Source organism: Rhyacophila brunnea, unplaced genomic scaffold (assembly GCF_057557595.1).
Source record: "Rhyacophila brunnea isolate RB1 unplaced genomic scaffold, BYU_Rbru_1.0 scaffold_23, whole genome shotgun sequence".
In the NCBI taxonomy this organism is placed as follows: Eukaryota; Metazoa; Arthropoda; class Insecta; order Trichoptera; family Rhyacophilidae; genus Rhyacophila; species Rhyacophila brunnea.
This window is the reverse complement of record NW_028232893.1, coordinates 5812425-5837305: the sequence shown is the minus strand read 5'-3', so window position 1 is coordinate 5837305 and position 24881 is coordinate 5812425. Positions and strand designations below refer to the sequence as shown.

Here is a 24881-nt window from a genome sequence, read left to right as displayed (position 1 = left end):
GCATTCCAGCGCCGCGGCGATAAGGGAAAGCGCAGTGCGATGGTGAGGCGCGCGCTACTTTACGCGAAATATATCACGAAAAGGTTAGATTAGGCAGGAGCGTGATTTAGTGCGCGATAAACGGTTGATCGGCATTTCGGGACACAATTCGAGCGCGGTTGGACGATTCGAATGCAACTGACAGCTCCTGTCGTGCTTAATTCGACATGATCGTACCAATCCTTTGTTTGATAACGAATGACGTATATTTCGTTTAAAATCGGATTATGAAACTGGTCTGACAGTCTCAGTGTAAAATTTATTGTTAGGAAGGATTATTCAAGATTACATAATAGTTTTATAGATTCGTTTCATGAATACTTCCAATCAGTGGTTATACGTTTTGTGTAACTGGAGTCCAGTGTTGCCAACCGTACTATAATTATAGTACAGTACTACAATTTTGATTCTGCAAAAACATGTAAAACACTATAATTTTACGCCAAATATGCCAAAATACTATAATTTTAAAGGATATAAGCCGAAAAATGTTCCTGTACTTTTTTTTTTTTACAGAAATACCATAATTTTTACGCCTTTGTACTATAATCATCATAGAAAAAATGGCAACACTGAACTAGACTCACATCCTTACAACATTGAAATCAGATAGTATATCCATAGTGTGTGACGACGGGGGCCCACGAAGGTCCAAAAATGCAAACAAAAGGTTTATAAATATATTAAAAATATTACGAAAATGTTATGCCTTTTGCAACAACCCACCTTTGTGAACAAAGATTTTCTAAAAATTATCTTAAAAGATAGCATGGATAGCTTAGCTTAGCTTGATAACATCCAAGTTAATCTGACAAAAAAAAGTCTAATATTATTTTAATAAAACTGGGTAAGGTCTCGAATGAAATTTTTCAATACCTTTTATTCATTTCGGAGGCTTATGTGTATATTATTAATCCGTAACTTTTCGGGAAAATTCGCAGTCACGAAGGAGCTATTCGATGGTCGTGTCCGGAAACTTGTACGTATGCAGTTCGCCGTATCACACCGTGAAATGTTGTATCGGAAATATTAGGCCGTATATTAAATACCGGCCAACCACTTTGGGTCGTATTAAGTACCCACTGACATACAATTCATGTCTAAATAAAACACGGTTTTTGTCGGTTTACACTTTACACGAACACAGCAGCTAATTTTTTTTGAAAATAGCCAATATACTGTATTATATGTAAGGTTAGGTTAGGTTTTCGTTCTTGAATTCATGAATTTCGCCAAAATCAGTTATGAAAATTGAATTAATGTTCATATTGAATCTAATAAAATTGGAGACCGTATAGTTTACGGTTATCTCTTTCCGATATGATTTCCGCATGTGCGGTATTTATAAACCTTGTGTATATAGGTACAGTATTTTAAAAAATCAAAATTAAAATGATAACTATGCAAAAAAAATAAGTTAAATAAATATTTTCTTAGAGAAATATTAATAATACAGCTAGCTTGGGTACCGCTGATCGTTGCGAAGATGAATCTGTAGCCTTAACTTGCAACATTAATAAACCCATTGTATTTCAGAACAATAATAAATGTATCTTCGCCAAAGTAATAGATGGCTATTGTCGAAGGAATGTTACCTCTCTCCGAATGATCGCGCTTGCTTTAAAATAAAACGGAAGTGGAATTTCAACGAGACAGAATAATAAAAAAATAAAATAGCTCCAATTTAAAACACGGACTACACTGACAATAATAATTTCACAAATTAACTCCTCATTAAAATAATTGCGTTACTCTCGCGCCGTGCCCAATTAATTAAAAACGGGCACCGAAAAAATAAATTTCACGGCCAGCGCGAAAAGTAAATAAAAATGGATCTGATTTGCATTTTTTTCTTCAAGACGCGGACGAACTTCACGTCGGAGTGTGTACATAGTTGGGTCAGTAATAGAACATCATCGTAATGTCTGGAAATAGCATCGGTACGCCCACCGCCGTGCACGCAATGGAATGATGCCACGAGAATAGATTATACAATTTATTTATAGCTATCAATAGGTAGAGGGGGGGGGGGCAGCTGATAAAAGATGTCATATTATTATTATCATATCAGCGACAGATACTTCGGCTCGTGGCAGCGGCGGAGGCTAATGAAAACGAAATAATACAATACGAATAATGGTGTCTAAAAATACCTACTCATCCGCTATTTCTGGACACAAAAAATGAGACAAAATTGATATTTTAATATAATGATGGTTATAATAATAACTTGGCTATATAATTGTATAATAACTTGGCTGCGAGACGTGGACCCTCAACACGAGAGATGTCCAAAAGCTAAGAGTCACACAGCGAGGCATGGAGAGGTGCATGTTGGGCATCACGCGAAGGGACCAGTGAAGTTAAAGTCCCTCCACCAAACCCGCCCCGTACCACCCTCGGTCTTAATCGAGAGTATCACGGGACCCATCAATTGGTGATGTGATGCATCTAAGAATTGGCCTGGGAGTGTCCTGGGAGAAGATGCCCAAGACTTAGATTGCTACGCTCAAAGTGAGCTCTGACTGAGTTTACTATAATGCAAAGTGCCAGGGAGAGAAAAAGCACATGGAAATTACTAAAAGGAAAATGAAGCTACTTGTTTATTAAATTAAAGAACGAAGCTAATCATACAGGCAGCAAAATTTATGTGAAGAGATCTTCACGCCCGTAGTAAGACGCCGCAAATTTTTTGAAAGCAAGATAATTGGCCTTAGTAGCAACCAGGTCGGACGGGCCGATCGGTCCAACAGCTGGTTGGACCGACCTGAGCATTTCCTCCCGTTCGGAGCACATACTCAGACACTCCCATAGGATGTGGTTGGCATCCTGTATTTCCCCTCCGCATGGACATGTCGGACGGCTTGCAAGTCCAAGCTCGAAGCGCGAAGGGACCGTAAGAGAAACGAATGGGTTAGGAAGCAGACAAGAGTACGCGATGTAATAGACGTTGCCAAACAGCTGAAATGGAGATGGGCGGGGCACATTGCTCGCCGAAAGGACGGCCGCTGGACAAATGCCGCCATCCAATAGTACCCAAGGGGTACGAAACGGCCACAGGGTCGCCCTAAAAGCCGCTGGATTGACGAACTGGTAAAGTTCGGCGGAAATACGTGGCAGCGAACGACACAGGACCGAGAGAGTTGGAGAAAGCTTGGGGAGGCCTTCATCCAGCAGTGGATTGACCCCGGCTGATGATGATAATAATAACTTAGTATCACTTTTGGGAGTTAAGTATATTATACTTGTACGTCCAAAGTATAAGAAATTACCAAGAAGTAGATATAACTCTTTGAAAGATTATTAATATTATTATCGAGATTGGTAAGCTAAAAATACGTAAATGATAATTATTATAGCTTCATGGCAGAATAACTAACTATTCCTGCCCCATGCCTTTGTGGTTTTCAGATTGAAGCAAGTGCCGTTTTGAATGGAAGAATAAACAACACCAACATCCAGAGTCTGTATGAAAATTAGCTGTATTAAATAAAATAAAACACTATATTATAAAGTATGCACTCTTTCCAAAGAATTTAATAATAATCAGGACCGGTTTCATCTGTCTCAATGGGACATTGTCAAGTGATACAAAATATACACTATTACAGTAAAGTTTATTTATACTAACAATTACAAAAAATCTGTATCGGACAAACAAGAATACGAGCTAATAAAATACAATTTTTTTCATGTTTGTCCAAGATTTGTTTCGGACGGTTGAAGATTTTTAACTAACTAGATATTTGAAACTTTTAGAATGTATCCAGAACACGACGACAATGCATTCTTTAAATACTTTTGGCCATATTCAAGCAGAATTGAATTCATTTTCAGTTAATTCTGTTTTGTATGTTTCGGAAAAAAATCGTTAAAAGTAATATTTACCACTCACTATTATTGGTTGCGAAGCGGGTCCTAGCAACTAAATTATTAATATATACGTGCGTTACTTACTATGGAACTTTCAGTATTTATTAATACATAGAATTGTTAAGTTTATATGATTCAACAGAAAATTTAAAAACGTGGTATATAAAAAAGTTCTTTTTATCTTGTAATTATTGAAGATATGGACCGATTATTATCAAATTATGTGAAATAAGTACCTACTAGGTATAATAATATATTGTGGTTTATTTCATTTAATATAACGCCTTTCCATCAATAATCAACATTGAACTAACGCCATTAAATAGAAAGAAACATTTAAAAGTTCTATCTCAATAAACTATTTTTTATATTCAACGAATAAGACGAGATTTCAGAATGTAACAAACATCTCATGCATACACACATTATAAAAAAATACGCAATTCGATAAGCATTTAATGTAAAAACTACTAGTTAAAACCATCGCAATTAACTAAGATGCCCGTAGCTTACTTGGAAAAGCATACTGGCGGGCGCGAATCCAGCAGATACAGGTTCAAGTCCCGTCGGGTGTCGTATTTTTTTCTGGTGTCTATATTATGCTTGAGATGTTTGCAAATAATTATGTTTAGTTCTCTCATTTTCATAACATAATAATATTATGACGCGTCTCAAACGACTAACTGTTATTTATTGGTCGAACGAAATACTGCATATGCATAATGACAATAAAATGAATTTCCCGACTCGTTTTCTTCTGGGTATGCTATAAATGCAATCCCTGTCTACCCGAATAGTGATTGTTCTTTTAAAGCATTTCTTTTTACTTCTTCGTGGGTTCATTTACAACCCGTATATACTGGCAAATATAAATTTTCATGTTCCCACCAATATCACTCGTAGCTCCACGGTCTTCAAGATACCTCGTCGCAGGACAGATGTTATGTTTCACGATGCTGTGTATCGTGCAATTAGCTTATTTGATGGCACCATAAAGGTTGATTTGTTTTTATTAACTATATAATGTTTGTGGACGTATTAAACAGGTTAAATTTATAATTGTATATATTATCATATTTCTTTAATATTTAAACATGCTGTTTTTTCCCCTTGTTATATTAGTTGTTATTTGTTATTAAGATATTTTTATATATTTGTATTTATTATGTATTATGGCGCATTGGCCAATAGCTGTAATGCCGTAATACTCTTTTTTATAAATAAATAAATAAATAATACAACATCCCGTTTTACAAATTCACTTAAAAAAAATCGCCGGTTGCCCAATTAAATGCATCGAAGGTTAGTTACATCGCAGGAAATATTAGGCCGTCAATATAATATAATTATATAACTTCTGAAAACATCACGATATAGGTATCGCATAATTACATTGTTGCAAACCCATTGTCAAAATCAATAATTAACTTCGCACCATAGATAGTTCTAATGTTTTGGAACAATAAAAGCCAGCATGCTCGTATGCGATGGGTTTCGTAAAAAGATCAATCGAATCGACCATACGGCGGCCAGCCCACACACATAATAGTAATGTGAAAATAATTCAATTAAAATTTATTGCGTACGTACGACCTGTCGGCGAGAAGTGTTGCCATAAAAGGTTGTGCATCGCGCGCCGTATTCATTATTTTGACAGAGTAGCGCGAACTGGGCGATCGTGGACCGGAAGTGTGAAGCAGTATGGCGGAAGCGAACGCCACACGGGCGTCGTATTAGAAATATTATGTCGAGTCTGTAGTAAAGGTGGTATTACTACACGATTATTTATTAGAAAATCGGTATTCTATAAAAACAACGCTTAATATGAATGAATCACGCAGTTAACGCAAATTAGTTCGCCGCGAGCTTTCTTATCGGAAAGAGATGAGCGTATACTATACGGTCTCCAATTTTATTAGATTGAGACGAACATCGGCTATTTTCAAAAATTGTTTGCTGCTGGCTTCCTGTAAAATATAAACTGACAAGAACCGTGTTACATTTAGACAAAAAAATCATTTTAGTACTATTATACGACCCAAAGAGGTTGTACGGTCTTTAATATACGACCATAATATATTTCCGATACAACATTTCACGGTGAAGTGTGACACCGCACCGACGGACTGGATAAGTACAAATTTCCGGACACACCACATTCACTTAGTCTCAGCCTCTGCTAGTGGATATGGATCTGAAGGGTGAAGAATCGTCCTTCTCCCACATACCTCAAACACGCAATGGTTTGAATAAAAATACAGGTCATCCTAATTGATAATAAACCAGCCACTGCGGTTAAGCAATTCATGCAAAATTACTTGAATACACCGTCGACGGTTGCAAGTCCCTGCGGCTTACGCCAACCAGCCAGTGCAACTCCCAGCTAGCTCGTGACATTTTACAATACACCTAATCGCCTTTACAAAGTGTTTCTCCGAAACTACCGTGCATACATACACCTTCGTGTCTTGTGACATTTACCTGTTTTTTATACACGCTCGTTGTGTACTGAAAAGGCTAGGTAGCGGACAAACGACCGGACGTTTTTGACTCGAGTGCACTTAATAGATTGCCAGCGAAACTTTATATTTTATGAGAATCCATTGAACCGTAACCGTGGAAGACCATAGAGTTCATCAACATTTCTTGATCCACTGCTGGATGAATGTCTCACATTACAATATGTCATCATATACATATTTTCCCACATTCTGGAAATATATATTTTATATAAATGTTTTTTTAACCAAATGAAACGTTTGTTGTAGATAAAAGACACGTTCGCTTGTAGTTCTGGTGGTTATGTATATTATCTAATGATTTTACTTTTTTATTCGACGTAGTTTTGTTTTGTTTTGTTTAACCTTATAATACTAATCAATCTAATAATCAATATTAACAATAATATTAATGTTATTATTTATTATCTCCGAATTCATAAACTTATAGGTATGTAGTTTAGATAATATATTTTCTTTCAAACCTAGCAAGAGTAAACACATAACCGGATTTATAATTAATATCTAGTAGTTAATAATAAACTATTTTAAGAATTACGTATTAACTAAATTTAATGTCTGATTATTCAAACATTATTAATTAAACCCATATTACATTCGGGTATTTTTCTCCCGCAATAATGACAACACTGACTATATTTTTATTCTCGAATGTAGTAGCTACATCCGGTTTAAGCCATGATATAAAAAAACCTTCCGTTACCATTTTGATATAGACCGAAGAAATGAATCGCTGTGGAAAGGAAAACAAGATGTACAAAACGTCAGAAATGTAGGTACAACAGGGGGTCGCTGGAACGACGGTACGAATGCACATCATCTGTACGAATGAATTCACCATGGAAGCCAGTGTTGCCATCTTTTTCTATGCTGATTATAGTACAAAGGCGTAAAAATTATAGTATTTCTAAAAAATATATAGTACAGGAACATTTTTCGTCTTGAATCCTTCAAAATTATAGTATTTTACATTTTTCGCGAAATCAAAATTATAGTATTGTACTATAATTATAGTACGGTTGGCATCACTGATTGAGGTGGACATTGTTTTATAAGTATTTAATATAGGGTCTATCAACCTAGTTCACTATGACGTGTGCTTCCATGTATTTTTATTATTCTTATTTTATTTCTTATTGTATTATTTACTAACATTACCCTGTATTATTATTTGAAAAATTGATAACTTTATATTATCATGTCACGTACGCTTTGAATTTATATTATTTATGTTCATTATAAATGTAAAATAAATAAATTTAAATATGAAACAATCTCCATCCGCCTACGCCTCTGCTGCCATTTACCTTTCCCTGCATTATGATCTAAGTGTGTCTACTACTGTACATCCTCCGTAATGTCTTGTTTATTTTAATTGTGGTGTGTTAGTACCGAACTTTAGTTCGGTAGCACACAAATTATGATGAACTGTCAGATTATAATAATAAGCGTTATCGCAATTTCACAATTATTATTATTATACGAAATAAGTAACGAGACGACCTTCCAAGCCAAAGATGGACGGCAGACCTAATGATAATATTCTTTTAACTACCACCTGCGAAGAATTCACGACGGATGAGCGATGTGGACAGAAATCAAAACATGAATTCCATCATCATTCGCTCGTTGGGTGAACGAGTGAATCGGTCGCGGTGGGACGCATCCGAATGAGATAAATCACCGTCCGATCGTTGGAGCCGGCCGGAGAGGCACGCTTAGCTGGACGCGCTGATGCTAATGAGAGCGTGAGTAATTTTTAACCACTCATTGTGGTTTGTCACAGTGGACAAATCAAACAATACGGCTTACAAAAAAGAGGATTCGTAGCCAATTTTCCGATGTTTGTTTGGCACGACCGTATAGCTGCCGCAGAGTAACTTGAGTTTTTCAGACTAACGTCGCCAATTTTCCGATGTTTGGCACGACCGTATAACTGCCGCAGAGTAACTTGAGTTTTTCAGACTAACGTCCCCTTTAGACACAAAACATGACTTAAAAATATGTGTGTAAAATTATTCGAATAGAAATAAATCTGGACCATATTATGACCAAGTCAGGAGATCATTTTCTAGTCCTTCGCTATTCCAACTCTTATCTTAATTTGTAAACACAAAAAAGGAATAAACGATCGGAAAGCAATATCGAATAAAGGTATAATGCAATAATTTAACAAACGCACTTTTAATGAGGGCATGCGGTAGTGATAGAAAAATTACACTGTATAAATAATTAACACAGGGGTAATCTACGTTCCAATAATAAAACGGATTATTCAGATTATATGTATATATATTTAATCATCATCAGTCGGGGTCAATCCACTGCTGGATGAAGGCCTCCCCAAGCTTTCTCCAACTCTCTCGGTCCTGTGTCGTTCGCTGCCACGTATTTCCGCCGAACTTTACCAGTTCGTCAATCCAGCGGCTTTTAGGGCGACCCTGTGCCGTTTCGAACCCCTTGGGTACCATTGGATGACGGCATTTGTCCAGCGGCCGTCCTTTCGGCGAGCAATGTGCCCCGCCCATCTCCATTTCAGCTGTTTGGCAACGTCTATTACATCGCGTACTCTTGTCTGCTTCCTAACCCATTCGTTTCTCTTACGGTCCTTTCGCGTGATGCCCAACATGCACCTCTACATGCCTCGCTGTGTGACTCTTAGCCTTTGGACATCTCTCGTGTTGAGGGTCCACGTCTCGCAGCCATACGTGAGCATGGGTAGCACACATTGGTTGAATACCCTACGCTTATGACATAATGGTAGGTCACTCTTGAAGATACTATTCAGACGTCCGAAAGCACTCCATCCCAGCTTTGTTCTTCGAGCAATTTCATCGTGCATGCTTCCGTCTATGGACACCTGCTGTCCGAGATAGACGTAGCTGCTGACTTGCTCGAGTTGGGTGCCAAAAATACAGATAATCGCAGGGTCCGAAAAACAGTTCCTCATCACTTTTGCCTTTGAGACATTTTATATATTTAATAAATTACATTATTAAAATGGATAATTCTACCGAGATAATAATACTAAACATGTACCTACGTTGCAAAGATATTTTTGTTACGTATCTGCGACTATTATTTCTGTCGTGATCCTTTCACATTCTGCGGACTCTACCCGTACGTACCCTAAACTTTCGTTTAAACGAATTTCTGTCACGCAAGGTAAAAGAGATTGAAACAATGGCCAGACGACAAGATCAATGATAGATAACACGGCCATGACTCCGTGCGACAACGATATTTTGTAATACGGTTAATAATGTAATAAATACGAGGGTGGGTCAATAATTCTTTAGAAAAAAGCATTAAAACAGTTTTTATTTTTGTATTTTTTTTTTATTTCTCAACATAATCTCCTTGGAGCTCAATACACTTGGTTAGACGTTTCTCAATTTTTTTTAAACCGTCAGAAAAATAAGTTTTCGGAAGGTCCTCAAAATAAGCATTTGTCCGATCGATGACTTCTTCATTTGAAAAAAAACGTTGTCCACTTAGCCATTTTTTTAAGTTTGGGAAAAGGAAAAAGTCACTGAGGGCTAAATCTGGCGAATACGGTGGGTGGTCGACCAATTCGAACTTAAATTCTTCAATTTTAGCCATTGATCGTAAGCATGTGTGAACACGGGCATTGTCCTGATGAAAGAGGATTTTTTTCCTGTTTAAATGAGGCCGTTTTTCTTCAATTTCGTTTTTTAGCTGGTCCAATAAAGATGCATAATAATCCCCTGTTATTGTTTTTCCTTTTTCCAAATAGTCAACGAAAATAATTCCACGTGCATCCCAAAATACAGTAGCCATAACCTTACCAGCTGATTTTACGGTTTTCGCCTTCTTTGGACATGGTTCGCCTTTCGCAATCCACTGCTTTGACTGTTCTTTCGTCTCGGGAGTATAGTGGTGTATCCATGTTTCATCTACAGTCACAAAGCGACGAAAAAATTCATCCGGATTGCGTTGCATGAGCGACAACAGGGCTTTAGAGGCCACCACCCTATTGCGTTTATTGTCGACTGTGAGCAAACGCGGCACCCATCTTGCAGAAACTTTTTTCATGCCCAATTTGTCATGTAAAATAGAAATGACGCTACCTTTTGAGATCCCTGTAACCTCAATTATCTCACTCAACTTTAATCTTCGGTCACTCAACACCATATCGTGGATTTTATTGATCATTTCTGGTGTAGTCACCTCTACAGGACGTCCTGAGCGTGGTTCACCCTTTGTTGATGTACGACCACGTTTAAATTCATTTAACCAGTTATAAATAGTTGCAAGTGAAGAAGCAGATATGCCGTGAACTAAATCCAATTAATTTTTTATTTCCTTTGCTGTTAACCCTTTTATATTAAAATGTTTAATAACAGCTCTAAACTCAATTTTCTCCATTTTTGTAAACAAGCAAATTTTTTTTTTAAATGTACGAAAATAAAAAACAACAACCCGACCAATCTGATTGAAACTTCGCAGCATACTGAATCGGTAGTGCCGCTGCATGAAAACAAACCGCTTACAGTACTAGTCGCGCCACCTGTCGGCTTTTCTAAGGACTTATTGACCCACCCTCGTACTATAATCTGGATAGACGTGGGTGTCAAACTGTACAGAATTGAGCCGTTTTTCTAGAAGTATTGATTACCCTCTTTACTGTGCCACAAAAAAACATTTTGATTCGGGTTACATGTAAATTGTAAGTATTAAATTACGTTACCGTGAGCTGTCGTACCGTAAAGAGATGGTCTTATAGCATTGAGATAAAAAATGACTCGTGCATTGTTCATGGAGCATTGCAGACAGCAATGTTTCAATTTAATTAGATTCAACCTGCTGTTGAATCATACGGAATTGTATATCAATATATATATACATGTGATTGTAATTCTAATTTACTTACTTACCTACCCATTTTCTTCCGTCTCTCCCTTGTATTCCGGTGGTTTTAATTACGTATGTTTAAGTGTTTATTTAGACACGAATTTGATCTCAATGCTAAACGGCCATCGGTTTCCGGGAGTCCGTCGATCCAGCAGTTAGTAAGGCATCCACGCGGTCGTTTAGTGCCCTTTGGGTATCCCTGTAAGACGGCATCTATTCAACGGTTGTCCACTCGGCGAGGACATGCCCAGCCTATTATTTCATTGCCATTTATCCGCTTGGCGATAATTTGGTATGATAGTATCTACATCCATTATGTCCAATGTAATTGTTAATTTATCGAGTGGTAGAGAGTATACCGTTTTGTATGAGTATAATGTAAAAAAGCGTCACGAAGAGTGTCGACAAAAAGAGTCCTAAATATTCACGACTCTCGAATTCTGTTTGAAATTCCCAAGGTACACACACGCTCACAGTGCAATTTACATTATTGCCCCGGTGTGCGACACGCCTGTGCACCAGTATAAAACATCAATGATCTGAATTCGAGTTTCACTGATTAAATTATGTCTTAGTCAGCCGCACAACGATCGAAAGAGTGTCGCCAAAGAAAACATGCGAAAGCATCTCATGTACCTATGTATTGTTTGTAAAATGGTACGAGAAGCAAAAAAAAAACGGTTAAATAAACTATTGTTAAGATGTTTTCTTGATACAAATAAATAGTAGTTTAAGTCGAATAAGCACTCATATTAAAGACAAATAAATAACATTAAACTGAGATAATAATAAATATCCGTTAAAGTTAAACCGTAATTCGTAATTCTATTCGGTAATTTACACTCTCAAGCTGAAACAATTTCCCTCAGTCCTATTCGTAACCTTTCCGCATACCTCAGAACATATTTATAATTATTATCATCGATCGTGCGGCTTTCGGACATTTTGTCTCTTAGGTCCCACTGGATTGGGTTTATTTGTCCAGTGATTGTTTTATATAAATAATAAATTAATTAATGGACCGTCCTCCAAATCGCAAAGGACCTTTTTCATACCGGCGTGACTTTTATTGATCGAGCTGATTTCGTACAAGACTAGTAATACATAGTTCAATGTCACAAATTGGACGTCAGATTACAAGCAGAAATAATAGACAGTGATTTATTTCAAAGGCTTAGTTAAGCAGACATCGCATAGGTACATAATCCTTCATCAGTTATAAATAGCTCAGCTAATGAGACGTGCCCATATGCTGGCAAATTGGAAACATACATAGTAATTGTTTATACGTCAACTTGAGTGACTCGCTGAGCAGTATTTCATTTAGATTCATAATACTACAAGAGAAGCAAGGACTAGGTAATTTCATGGGCAGTGAACGAAATTATTTTATAATATCAGACAGAAAAATATCAATATTATTTATTACTCATTCAATTAAGCCAGATTAGCATACGCTGCATCGTTACAATACATAATATGCTTTAATGACGACCAGCACCGCGATTTCCTAACTATCGACTCGTGTGTCAGCCGACGACATGACGTAATTGTGACGTCAGCCAATACACGCTCGAGGCATGCCGCCCAGCGCACAGTGTTCACCATAGATATTATTATGATGAAACACCTATATGTGTATGGTGACAATGAATAGCGCCACTGTCTGACCAGCGTTATTTTCTCGAATGCTATTATCACTCCGGTAGTACGTCACAATGATGTCATATGACGTCATGTCGACCGGGCAGCTGGCACTCGCAAGTTCTAACATAGGGCCCCAGGATCGATTATCCAACTGACGAAGATCATTGGATCGTTGATGTGGATTACAACAGATTGAAGAAACCACATTTACTTTTTGCCAGACGCGGCTTACGAATTAAACTAATGTTACATTACATAACGAGGGTGACAGAGACGCTAAAAGCACCTGGCCGCATAGTCAGCTAGCCTAACTAAAACAATGAGATGGCGCAGTGAATTGCAAGGTTGAAAGGATTATACTGATTAGCGTAAATTATCACGGGCATGATGATGATCGTCGACGGTTAGCAGGGGCGGGGAATAAAAGTGCAAGGTTTACGGCGCATACAAATTTTATAATCTATATTGCAGTAGAGTTAAACTGCTTGGCACGAATGTAAAATATATGTGATAGTGAATAAATGATACGAGAGTATTCCATTCGACAAATTTATACCTAGTAATAAATGAAACTGTCCACTCACAGAATAAATAATCAAATTGTTAATTATTTCTTATGGCTGGCTTTACAAGTTTATCAGAAAACACATTTAATAATGTTGATTGTTGACCGACAATGAAGTAAAAAAGATTATTTCATTTGCAGGAAAAATAACACAGTAATATGAAATTTGTAAATAGATAATTCGTTGAAATAGCATTATTGCATGGTAGAGTTATATTTTGTCATAGTTTAATAATTAATTTTGTAAAATATTCAGTTGAAATAGCGAAATTGTCTTAATTTAAATATGGAATCTACTAGAAATTGAGCATTTTTAGTGGATCAACTCACAGGGATAAAATACATCGGTCTTTTAAGATAGGATTTAAAAACATATTGTTAAAATTAATTAACATTATGATAGCGATGTCTAAAACGTTACCTCACTTCGGCAATCACTGATTCACATAGAACAGATTAATGCAATGTATATGTAAAAGCCATCGCCATATCGACCAGTTTTATAGCAGGGTACATTATACTTCATGACGGTCAGGCCATAGAACAAAACATGCATAATTATGAGACAAACGTATCTATTCTGTATGCCGAGATCCGTGGCCTGGAATACCACACGCAGTAAGGTAAAGCCAGTTACATTAATTTTGTGTTACCTGCTAATTACTCATACGTCACAACAAAACTACGACGTTGTACAACACACTGGGGCTCAGCGTCAACGGATTGCGCAAACATACCGCGTCACCTGGCATTGAAAAAATGTTATACCTATCCATCCACCTACGAGATGTGCGTGGACGGCGACCAATTCGCGCGAAAACAATCATCATTATATTTTGTGACAATATTGACACGGCACGTTATGTCATGTTGACATGTCATCGCATGATGATGGAGTGATGACAATTCGGTCCGGCATTGCTTAGCTACATAGGAATTATAATATAAATTAGTTATTTGCCCTATTTATTTTAGAAATCCAACCAAGCAATCACAGGTGGAATATTTGCTTATTTTAAGTAGGCATTTTCTGTTGATTGTATGACATAATTTCATTAAATATTTCGGCTTTATGCCAATTTTTTATTGCCATCCGAACAAATACAAATAGAGAAAAATGGGTATTAAAAATTGTCATAATAAAACCTACACGAAACGAAATTATGCTCGATATACACAACACACGTATGTACCTATATGGCATAAAGTCCACTAAAGCAGGCTTACGGGGCGCTCGCGCATTTATGTGAATCATCGAAAATACAACGTAATCAAACACGCCAGCGCACACTGAATTTGACGACGCACTGTGCCCGCCTGCCCCATGAGTCACCGTTTTTGGCTTCTCGGCGATACGAATTAACGAAAATACAACGTAGTCCATTCATTGAACACGGAAAGCAAAATCACGCTCCTCGAAGCGTCGTCGATAAGACGGGCGAGAAGCCATTATTTAAGAACAGTGAACTCTTTGTTTAATTATTGCGTGTCCGATATTAATTACAAGCCCCGAGAAATTTAATAATATTTTTATTGCTTTGTTATGAGAGCTGCTGATAATAATAATTATTTTGTGCTCCTTGAGCCCCTTATTACAATGGTGAAGGGTAATGCGCGGGTGGGAGGGGGCCTACTCAGTAGTGAGCGCACCGAACGCTTTTTTGGTGGGCTTTATGCATATCAGTTAAATCCATTATAATATTATTATAATTGCACTGTTAGCGCGGAAGCAGATAACGTAAGTGAAAGAAAAATGTGTTGGCCGTTGGCATGTCCAACAGTAAGCAGTGACCTGCTCATCTTATTTATCCAGTATAAAACGGGCAGTCATCCACCACTAAAATTGGAATTTAAAAAAAAAATCTAGGCACGAATTTACAAAATGATTTTTCTCCTACCGATGTGGATCTTCAGAAAAATGTATTGTTAATGTCATTTTCAAGAGATCGCATGATCAATGAAAAATAGACGTCAAACTATTTTCCTTCCGTTCAAAGAACCCACTACATAAGAGGAAACGAAGTATCAGTTAAAAGCGCTGAGATTCACGTCTTCTCTTTCTCCCACTCCGCCGCGAAAGTCCATGAATGACACGATACGAACTTTCGCGTAAATTGATTAATGAATGGACAGAAATAAAAATAGGTATGGTCAACGCTTCCCTTTCAAAATCTCAATGAAATTATATTACTAGGCATTGAATCTATGCGCTTTTTACATATTCACGACTCAATTCTTATGCGATCGAATATTTTTTTGACATTGCCAAATACACACGTCGTATTATGATGACGGAAGAATTGTCGGCATGGAATCTCCACCGTAATTATACTAAAACGGTGTAGGTACTAAAGATAGCTCTGTGACCATCACATGTCTACATAAAACGTGAAAAAAATATATACACGTGATGATTAATTTGCAAAATAATCATTAAGGGTGAGGCTAAAAAACTGTGATACTGCGACCAACCTTGACCGCGTGGCGATCTACATAGAGTAAGATGTGCAAGGCGACACCATGTGCTTGGCACATCCTCTAAGCCAGGGCTGGGACGTGAAAGGGTAAACTGGGGAAGTATTATGAAGTAGCAATTTGATACAATGAAAATAAATTACGATTTTAATATTGGATCTAATTAATCTGTGTCGACAGAAATGCAATGATGAAATTGAACACAACAAATATGTATGCAAATTGCGACGCATTTAATAATTAGCGCAGGCCTAATCATTAATAAACGATTAATCACAACAACAATCAATAATGATCCATTATCATTTTTATCAGGCATCAATGATTAGGCCATGCACGAATAACAATACCATTACATTATTGCTTATAACCGGGCAAAGATTATTAGATCTCTTTAATGATGCAATCACAATTTATTAAAATTAGTGCATTTTAACGCACAGGTAATCGAATCTCGCGGCAAAAAATTGCAACTGTTTTTTTTTTAAATTTACTAAAAACAAAAAGTCAATGAGTTGAACGAATGACTAAAAAATATTAGTATACTAGTACTAGTAGGTACGAGGCAACGGAGCTGGACCAACCTAAAGACGCTTACATCCAACAGCGGATATACTTAAAGCTGATTGATTATTCCTGGCGTAGGAAATATAGCGTAGTAAACACGTGTTAAATCATAATAAATGATACTTTCAATAGTTACGGCTGTATCATAATCTGCATTAAAGGTTGTGATGTAGAAAATAAACAGATGTAGTGTATATATACAGAAAATATATGAAATAATTGACCACGATATGTAAGCTATTCCGAGAGACGTAAACACTGAGAATTCGGTATATGTGATCGGGCTGTTTTTCATAACGGTCGATTTATTACACTACTATAAATACTACGCCAGTCAATACAATTGGCATACTAAAACTAGCATCATTTTCAATCGTTCCATGATCCGTGATTGATGTACATTGCCAAATACGAACGAATAATCATTTATATGTATACCCTGTTTCCATGTGCATGGATTAACTGTTGACGGTACTTACGTATTGTCGTGCAAATTGCAAGATTGCATGCATGGATTAAAAAAGTTAAGAAGCTTCTGTATTTTCACGTGACAATAATTGGACTGTGATACTGCGCAGTAGGACGATAGTGACGAACCGGCCGGTAAAAAAACAGACTACACCGGGTGGGTACTCATTTTGAAGTTAACCGATTTTCATGTACTGTCAAATACATAGTATCATACAATGACAACATCGCGTCTCGCTTACTCTTGAAGAATGGGATTGGCGAGACAATCAGCACTTTTACGTGTAAACAGCACTATTCCAATTCACAATTGAAATATTTTATAGAGGTGTTCTTAGGATCATCATATTTAAGTTATTTATTATGTTTATATATACACATTTATGCATCATTAGTTTCACTAAAATATGATGTATACATTTATCTATACAACTAATAAATAATTGAAGTAGGTTATTTCAAAGAACTCCCTTCAATTCAGCTGACAAGTTATTATCGCGATAGTTTAAAATACACAGTATCGGTGCAAGTAAATTCATGTACCTACAGTTAGAGGTGAATTTAATATTTAAGACGGTCAATAACACCAACATAATATTTTTGTTATCCGATAGAATTTGCTTTATATGGCTACCCATTGGCCGATATAAATATTCAGTATTATCAGTTATTTTAATTAAATTTTATTGTATATAATCTATTAGTTTAAACTATTATTTTGAGCACAAAAATCTTATAGATTTGTACCGAGTCTACTATTACTGTAGTTGTTTGTTATTAACACACTTTTTTTATAAGAAACAGTTGCTAACCAATCCCCAGTCCACTGTGTCCCTTCTCTGCATAAAACACGCACGTGATGTTGGCCATTCGCAGAACCAGATCACGCACCCACCCCCTACGGCTCGATAAACAGGTAAACTATACAATAGGTATTACGTACGAGACTTCAGGGAGGTCGAATTTATTTTATTCGGATTTCCGACGGATAAATAATATTATGTAAATACAGACTAGTTTACTGAAATCCCAACAAAGGTGAAATATTCATTGCAGGGGTGGGCATCGCAGTATTCTCCGCCGAACCGGAGATAAATCTCTTCAGTCAACAGCGGTACATAAAACAAATAGTGGATATACATCATTCATGTATTTGGATATATCGTAAAAGATGAAATTGACCGGAAAATTGGAAGCATTGAAACCCTATTTGTTCGGATTATATTAAGATTTTAGATAAGGCATTTATTTACGTATTAAGGCCATTGGACCCGTTTTTTCCTGTCTTCTCAGAATCGTGGAAATGGCAAGGACGTTTAACACGAATTGACACATAATAAACACTTTATTTATTTAAAATCTAATAAATAATATTCAAATAACACTTTTTGTGTCATTAAAATTTTCTGATTCGCTTTACTTTTTAAAATAAATGACAAATAGTCGGTCCTGTTTTCGAAATTGGCCAAAACGACTGTCACGCCACAGTGAATTTTTGAACTTAATAATAGTTTTGCAGGTATATATTGTATGAAAGAAATGGGTAAAACAATACATTTCATTGATTAACTCACGTACTTTTTTTAATTTCAGAAAAATAAAGATTTTAAAGCCATTTTAGTTTGAGTATACATCAGCCAATTTTGAATGATTTTTTCTCACAAAATAATATATACTGCACAATAAAAATATTTTTTTATTATAATATAACATTTCCGTAATACTATAAATAATAATTAACAATGAAAAAATAAATAAAACCCTATAAATTCGGTACAATTAGTGACGCTATATTACCAAAACACGTCGTACGTTTTCATGTATTTATCCTATTTTCAGACAATTTAGATATATAATTATTTTGCAAAATTAACAAAAAGAGACCATTTGATCGATTAATCCATATAGTTTTTCTAATTTCTCATTTCTAACCTTAGTAGGCTTCTAAATTTCAACGGGTGAGGACGTCTTTTTTTTCCAAATTTTTATCCGTCGCGAACAGTATTTTAACTCATAGAAAAATGACCTTTACTCGCATTGCAGTAACAATCAAATTGGCAAGACCACATGACGTAGACCAGGTGTTATAATTTGTGTTGACAAATCAAACATCATAAAATACCAGTGAATGTCAAACTGAGAAAAATGTAGTTATATTATATTATTTATTATCTTGTAATACAAATGGTTGCAGCATGTGAGATATTGTAAGATAATTGAATCTTATAACCACGGTGTCTACAAAGAAGTCCTAAAGGTATTCGTTCGGTGCAACATTTATAAAAAAAAATATTTTGGACTTGAGCAGTTTAGATAAAATATAGGTGGACTTTAATTATTTTGATAAATACCTACTTGGTTGGGCTTTAAACGATTTGAAAAACTTTGCATGTACTTAATACAGTTTTTATGTACCTGGGTCGCCATGTTTTGTTATTTTCAAAGGGACGTATCCAGGAGTATGTTTATTGGCATTATCAATAGAAACAAAATAATATTATTTTTCAAGGTCTATTTATTATCGATCTTAAGTGGTTTATGTCACAAATAGTAAATTTGTAGAAAATTTAAAGTAAAATACGTTTTCGAATGCTGTCATAGTAATGGCCACTGAAACATGTGTCATAATTTTCCTAATCGTCAAAATAATAATAAAATAAGTGTTTTGGGGCAGAAAATCACGTATATGTTTTATGATGTATGTATTTTTCAGATGGTTTGTGGTAAAATCTTTTTTTTTCATACTGCCACAATTCAACTATTCATAATTAATTGTTTGTTAAATTTTTCATTGTGCACTTTGACTTAATAGGTAGGTGTTAAAGTTTTTACCTTACTTTATTGTATTAATTTATTGTTAAGTGAGAATTAGCTGCTTTCATTGTCAGTGTGTATTTGATGAGTGCGCATAGTGCCTGACGATGTCGAAAGGCGAAACCAGGATCGCATAAAACGACTCAAATGAAATAGTACAAAACTTAAATCCATTAGAATTTAATATATTTAATGCCGAGTAGAATTGAATGGAATCACCTTAGGCATTTATTAGTAATTATTTAACACAAGTAAAAAATATATTGAGGTAAGAACCTAGTTCATTGAATAATAAAAACAATATTACTCTTTACATCACAACTGACAAGATTTATATGAATTGTATATTGCCTGAACTCATTGATCCTAGACTAACACGGTCGATGGATATAAGAAACCCTCAATATCATAATTATATTAGATGCTATCAATAGAAAAGAAAAAAAAATAAAAAATAATAAAAAATAATAATTTATAATAGTTATTCTAATACATTACATACCGTTAAGCCTGTACACTAATTAAAGAACCAATTATTAATTTTCTATACACACTAATGTTCCGAAATCCTCCGCGGTGACCAAAACGTACTGCCGTCAAATACACGTTATTATAATAATGGTTTCTTAAATCTTGATTGTTGCGTAATAAATTTAAAAAAAATTGTAAAAAGTTGTAAATATTCATTGAATTGCTTTCTTTTATGAGTCATGTTTTTATAATTCAATAAAAACGCAATAATAACAGAAATCTTTTATGCATCTTGTGAATGTTTTAAACTTATAATTTGTAATGTGAGCTCATGAAAAAATGAATAACTTTTGTATTCATACACACCGATATATATAAATAATATACCAATTTGAAACACCTCAGAAACATACATAAGTATTAGATTTTTTTTTGAAAAATATTTGGACTGAATTTGAACCCACAATATGATAGGTTCAAGAAAAGGTGTCACTTCACAAATTCAGCATATCAATAATATGAGGTTCTTATTTGGAGGTCTACTATTTTTATTCTTATAATTTATTCTACCTACCACAAAAATGTTTATAAAATTTGTTAGGAAAAAAAATATTATTAATTCAACACTTTTAAAACCTCTGATTTCGTATCTACTCCCAGAGACGCTGTTTGTTTTTTTATGCGCGCTCCGCGTATTGCTATTTTGTTGTGGCTCTTACGTCAAATTTGATTCTTACGAATGAACCCATAGGCCTTAAATCACCGAGTTCAGCCAATAAATTGACTAATAAAATTTAAAATGCATTTACTAAAAAGTAGCATTTTCGTTAATTTGTGTTTGGTCGAACTTTAATATGACATTATTCATATTACAATAAGTTAGGATTTACCTAAATTATATGGTTGGAAGACATCAAAGTTTCAGTTATCAAATATATAAATTGTCAACAATTGAATTGGGAAAGTGCTGATTCTATTTACACCAGTTTTTCCCAAGTTTAGTGGAATCATAATCCTAGTACACAAATAGATATAACATTTTCCAATAATCTATCCAGCCAGACACGCTGACGCAGTTCGGGCCACTCCGAAAGCTATTAAAGAAGATCTTCGAATCCCGTGATCTGGTCATCGTCAACATAATTAATGGCGAGTCGAAGCTGGCACATCTTCCTGTTCCTATGCGGGAGGAAGCGAGTAGTCCTTATGAGCGTTTTCCAAACCGTGGCGCATACTCCCAAGGAAATGGCTACACACACAATTAAGGGAGAAAAATCATTTCATTCTGGGACACGCAAATTAAATAGAAGAAATAATACTTTATTTTTAATTTCGATTTAAAAAACAAGTGAATAAAACGCATTTTTTATAGATGGTATCTACAATTAGTATAAATGATATTTTTATAATAATTGCAACTTCTGTCTTAATTTTCTATTCCTTAGCTACACATGATTTGCATACTTCCACGTGACGTACACTGATTTTCATTATTAATTCTTTATATACAGCGGTATAATTTAATGTTTATAACTGCTGTGCAGGGTTTGGAGGCCCCCTTATATATAATCGCAGCTGGCTCTGACATAGAGTGAATAATTCGTTTACATGTAAATTGTACGTAAAACATTTCAGCGTGACCTTTCTATCGGGAATGACTAGAATATAGACAAAATAGAGATGACCGTATAGTATACAGTCGCCAATTTTATTAGATTCAATATGAACATTAATTCAATTCTCATTGCTGATTTTGGCAAAATTCATGAATTCAAGAATGAAAACCTAACCTAACAAACAATCCAGTACATCGGCTATTTTCAAAAATAGTTTTCTGCTGGCTTCCTGTAAAGCATAAACCGACATGAACCGTGTTTTATTTAGACATGAATTTTATGTCAGTACTATTACGACCCAGAGGTTGTACGGTCGTATACGGCCATATATTTCCGATACAACATTTTATGGTGAGGTGTGATACGGTGAACTGTATACGTACAAGTTTCCGGACACTGGATAATTAATTATTCAGCATTTTGATTTTTACATCACACATAAATTGTGCGAAATAATCTGTCCATCGAGTTATGGCGCCAAACTTAGTTATCGGGTTTACGCAAAATATTGGCAGTGAGGGTTGATTTAAAATAAATTAAATAAACGACACGTGTTTAGGAAAACTTGAAGAAGCGCCAGCATAGTCACTAAAATGTCGGTCCCCGCCTGTTGCTCTCTCGGATAACCTAAATATAGTGCGCGGGCGGACCGGTGAGATAAAATAAATATGCCGGAGGAATTTACAAGTGACACGGAAAGCTACTGTGCAGCGAGGCAAGAAGTGCCACTCCAGTAGTGCGCCACTGGTTTATTCAGCGGACGACAGATTGGGAAGGAAGAAACATTCCGTTACATACATTCAGAACACCCCATCTGAAATTTATTTAAAGTCGGAAGAATGAGATAGGCATATTATAAATCTGTTCACTTTTAGTCTCAATAATGACGTACACATCGAAATACGTCCCTACCTACCGATTACACCGAACTATTTAGAATGGTTCCCATGAATTCAAAGCTATTTTCTTGCTTCACAATGTGTACCTATAATATGGTAAAAGAAAGTTTTTGGAACTTTCTTACGATTATAGATATGTAGTTTCTAGTGGTTGACAACATTTTATTAATAATACATCGTCACCTCAATACTACAACTAGATAACTTGATTTTCACTGTTTTTGAGGTAGCTATTGAATAATATGATTTTACATTTCCTTCTCTACATAATGCTAAAACTAGGTACTTCTAGGTGAAAAGTTAATGGGAACTGTATTAATTTTGATAAGTTTAAAACCATAAATGCATTAAATTTTCACAATTCACAATTTCACAATTTTCCATTTTTGTTTTAAATAATTATAGCCAAGGTTTATGTTAATCAAGTAAAGTTTAAATTTCATTTTCCCAACAATGAACAAATCAGAGTTATATAGTATTGAGGCGACGAAATGAAATGGCGGCCCGTTTTGGGTTTCGCTTTAATTATTCATTATATTTTGTGATTATAGATATACATATATTTTTTTACAATGCCCGATCATAAGATCGTATGAGCCTCGCCTCCACAGGGTGGAGTTTTGAATTTACATATTCCTGTTTTTTGCGAGAAATGGATGTTAGCCACTTGCTCAACCTACTAAGACCGCCGGACTCTAAAACCGAAGCGTTAGCCACTCAGCCATCGTGGGCGTAAACATTAAACTTCACCTCCATAGTCCTAGACTCAAAGGCAAATTGCCTCCGTCGCTGATGTAGATGTCAAATCACATCACTTACCCCACAGGATACTAATTCAAATCAGGCATAGGTATGGCAACTTGACACTTACCTGCAAAAAAGAGAAAACACAATATTAGTCGGATGTAAAAAAGAAATCAGTAATAATTGATGAGAGCCAAAGATTAGATTTAAATGCATAGGTAAATCTACTACAGAATTAAATAATATGCGATTAGAAATTCTAACAACTATGTATATAAGTGACGCATTGTTCTTAAAATGCCTCCATTGTCACTATTTTAAGAAACATATTTTTTCTTCTTCTTGATGTTCGATTGAATGAACATATTAATGCATGCATATTGGTCTACTCTACACAGTGATTAGTGGATGCTATTTAATGCATATAAACACTTTTTAGAGCAAATTGTTTTTACCTTGGCACGTTTACATAATATTGTTTGAATCCCTTTTTTCATCCATAAATATGTCTATCTTTTACTATTATGCTTTCCACTTTTATTCTCGTTACATATTCCGCCCTTCAATTATTCTAAAACGAATAGGTGTATGATGTTAGCCTAACTACACACATTCGAGTTCAGAGTGTAAATAATCAATCCCCCTAATTATTTAGCAGAACTAGATAACGTTTCTCATTCTTAAAAATCTTTACATTCACCACTCTGAATTTTTAATGGATGGAATTTTAATGCACGTAAATATAATATACACACAGCAAACAAGTCTAGTAGTAATAATAATTGCATGCTACTTTTTCAATAAAAGTCGTGATTTAAACGGAATGCTGCAAACAGTGCCAAGAGGATCATTTAAATATGATATTGTGATCGTATTCAATAATAAATAAAAGCGAACGACATAATTCAAGTCACAATTCGCCAAATATATTTTATTATAATATGTGTATAAATAATATAAAATTGTAGAATCGATTTCAAAGTCTATTAGCTTAGGCGTGGCGATCACATACTATGGAGATACCGTAAAACTTATTATTGATAACGTTTTCACCAGTTTATAAATAATAATTATTATATCATAGCCAGGTATACCTGGCAACATCTTCCCGTACATATTATCAATAATTGTCCAACACGAAAAAAACACTGTAAATGATGGCCAATGCCAGTTGAACTTTATATAGAGAAAAAATCATCGTGTGAATGAATTCTGATCATACGTCATTAATACAGTCAGATCTCGAAGGATACCCCACCCCGTGATACTTTCATGTTTTGCCTCCGTTGAAAGAACATAACTTACACTA

At 35.3% G+C, this 24881-nt stretch overlaps 1 protein-coding gene across 1 annotated transcript in view; it reads right to left on the bottom strand.

The window, feature by feature from the left end:
• 14-3-3epsilon (tyrosine 3-monooxygenase/tryptophan 5-monooxygenase activation protein epsilon) overlaps positions 1-24881 on the bottom strand; it is a 129576-nt gene that overhangs the window by 12006 nt on the left and 92689 nt on the right. The gene's annotated exons all lie outside the window — the stretch shown is intronic.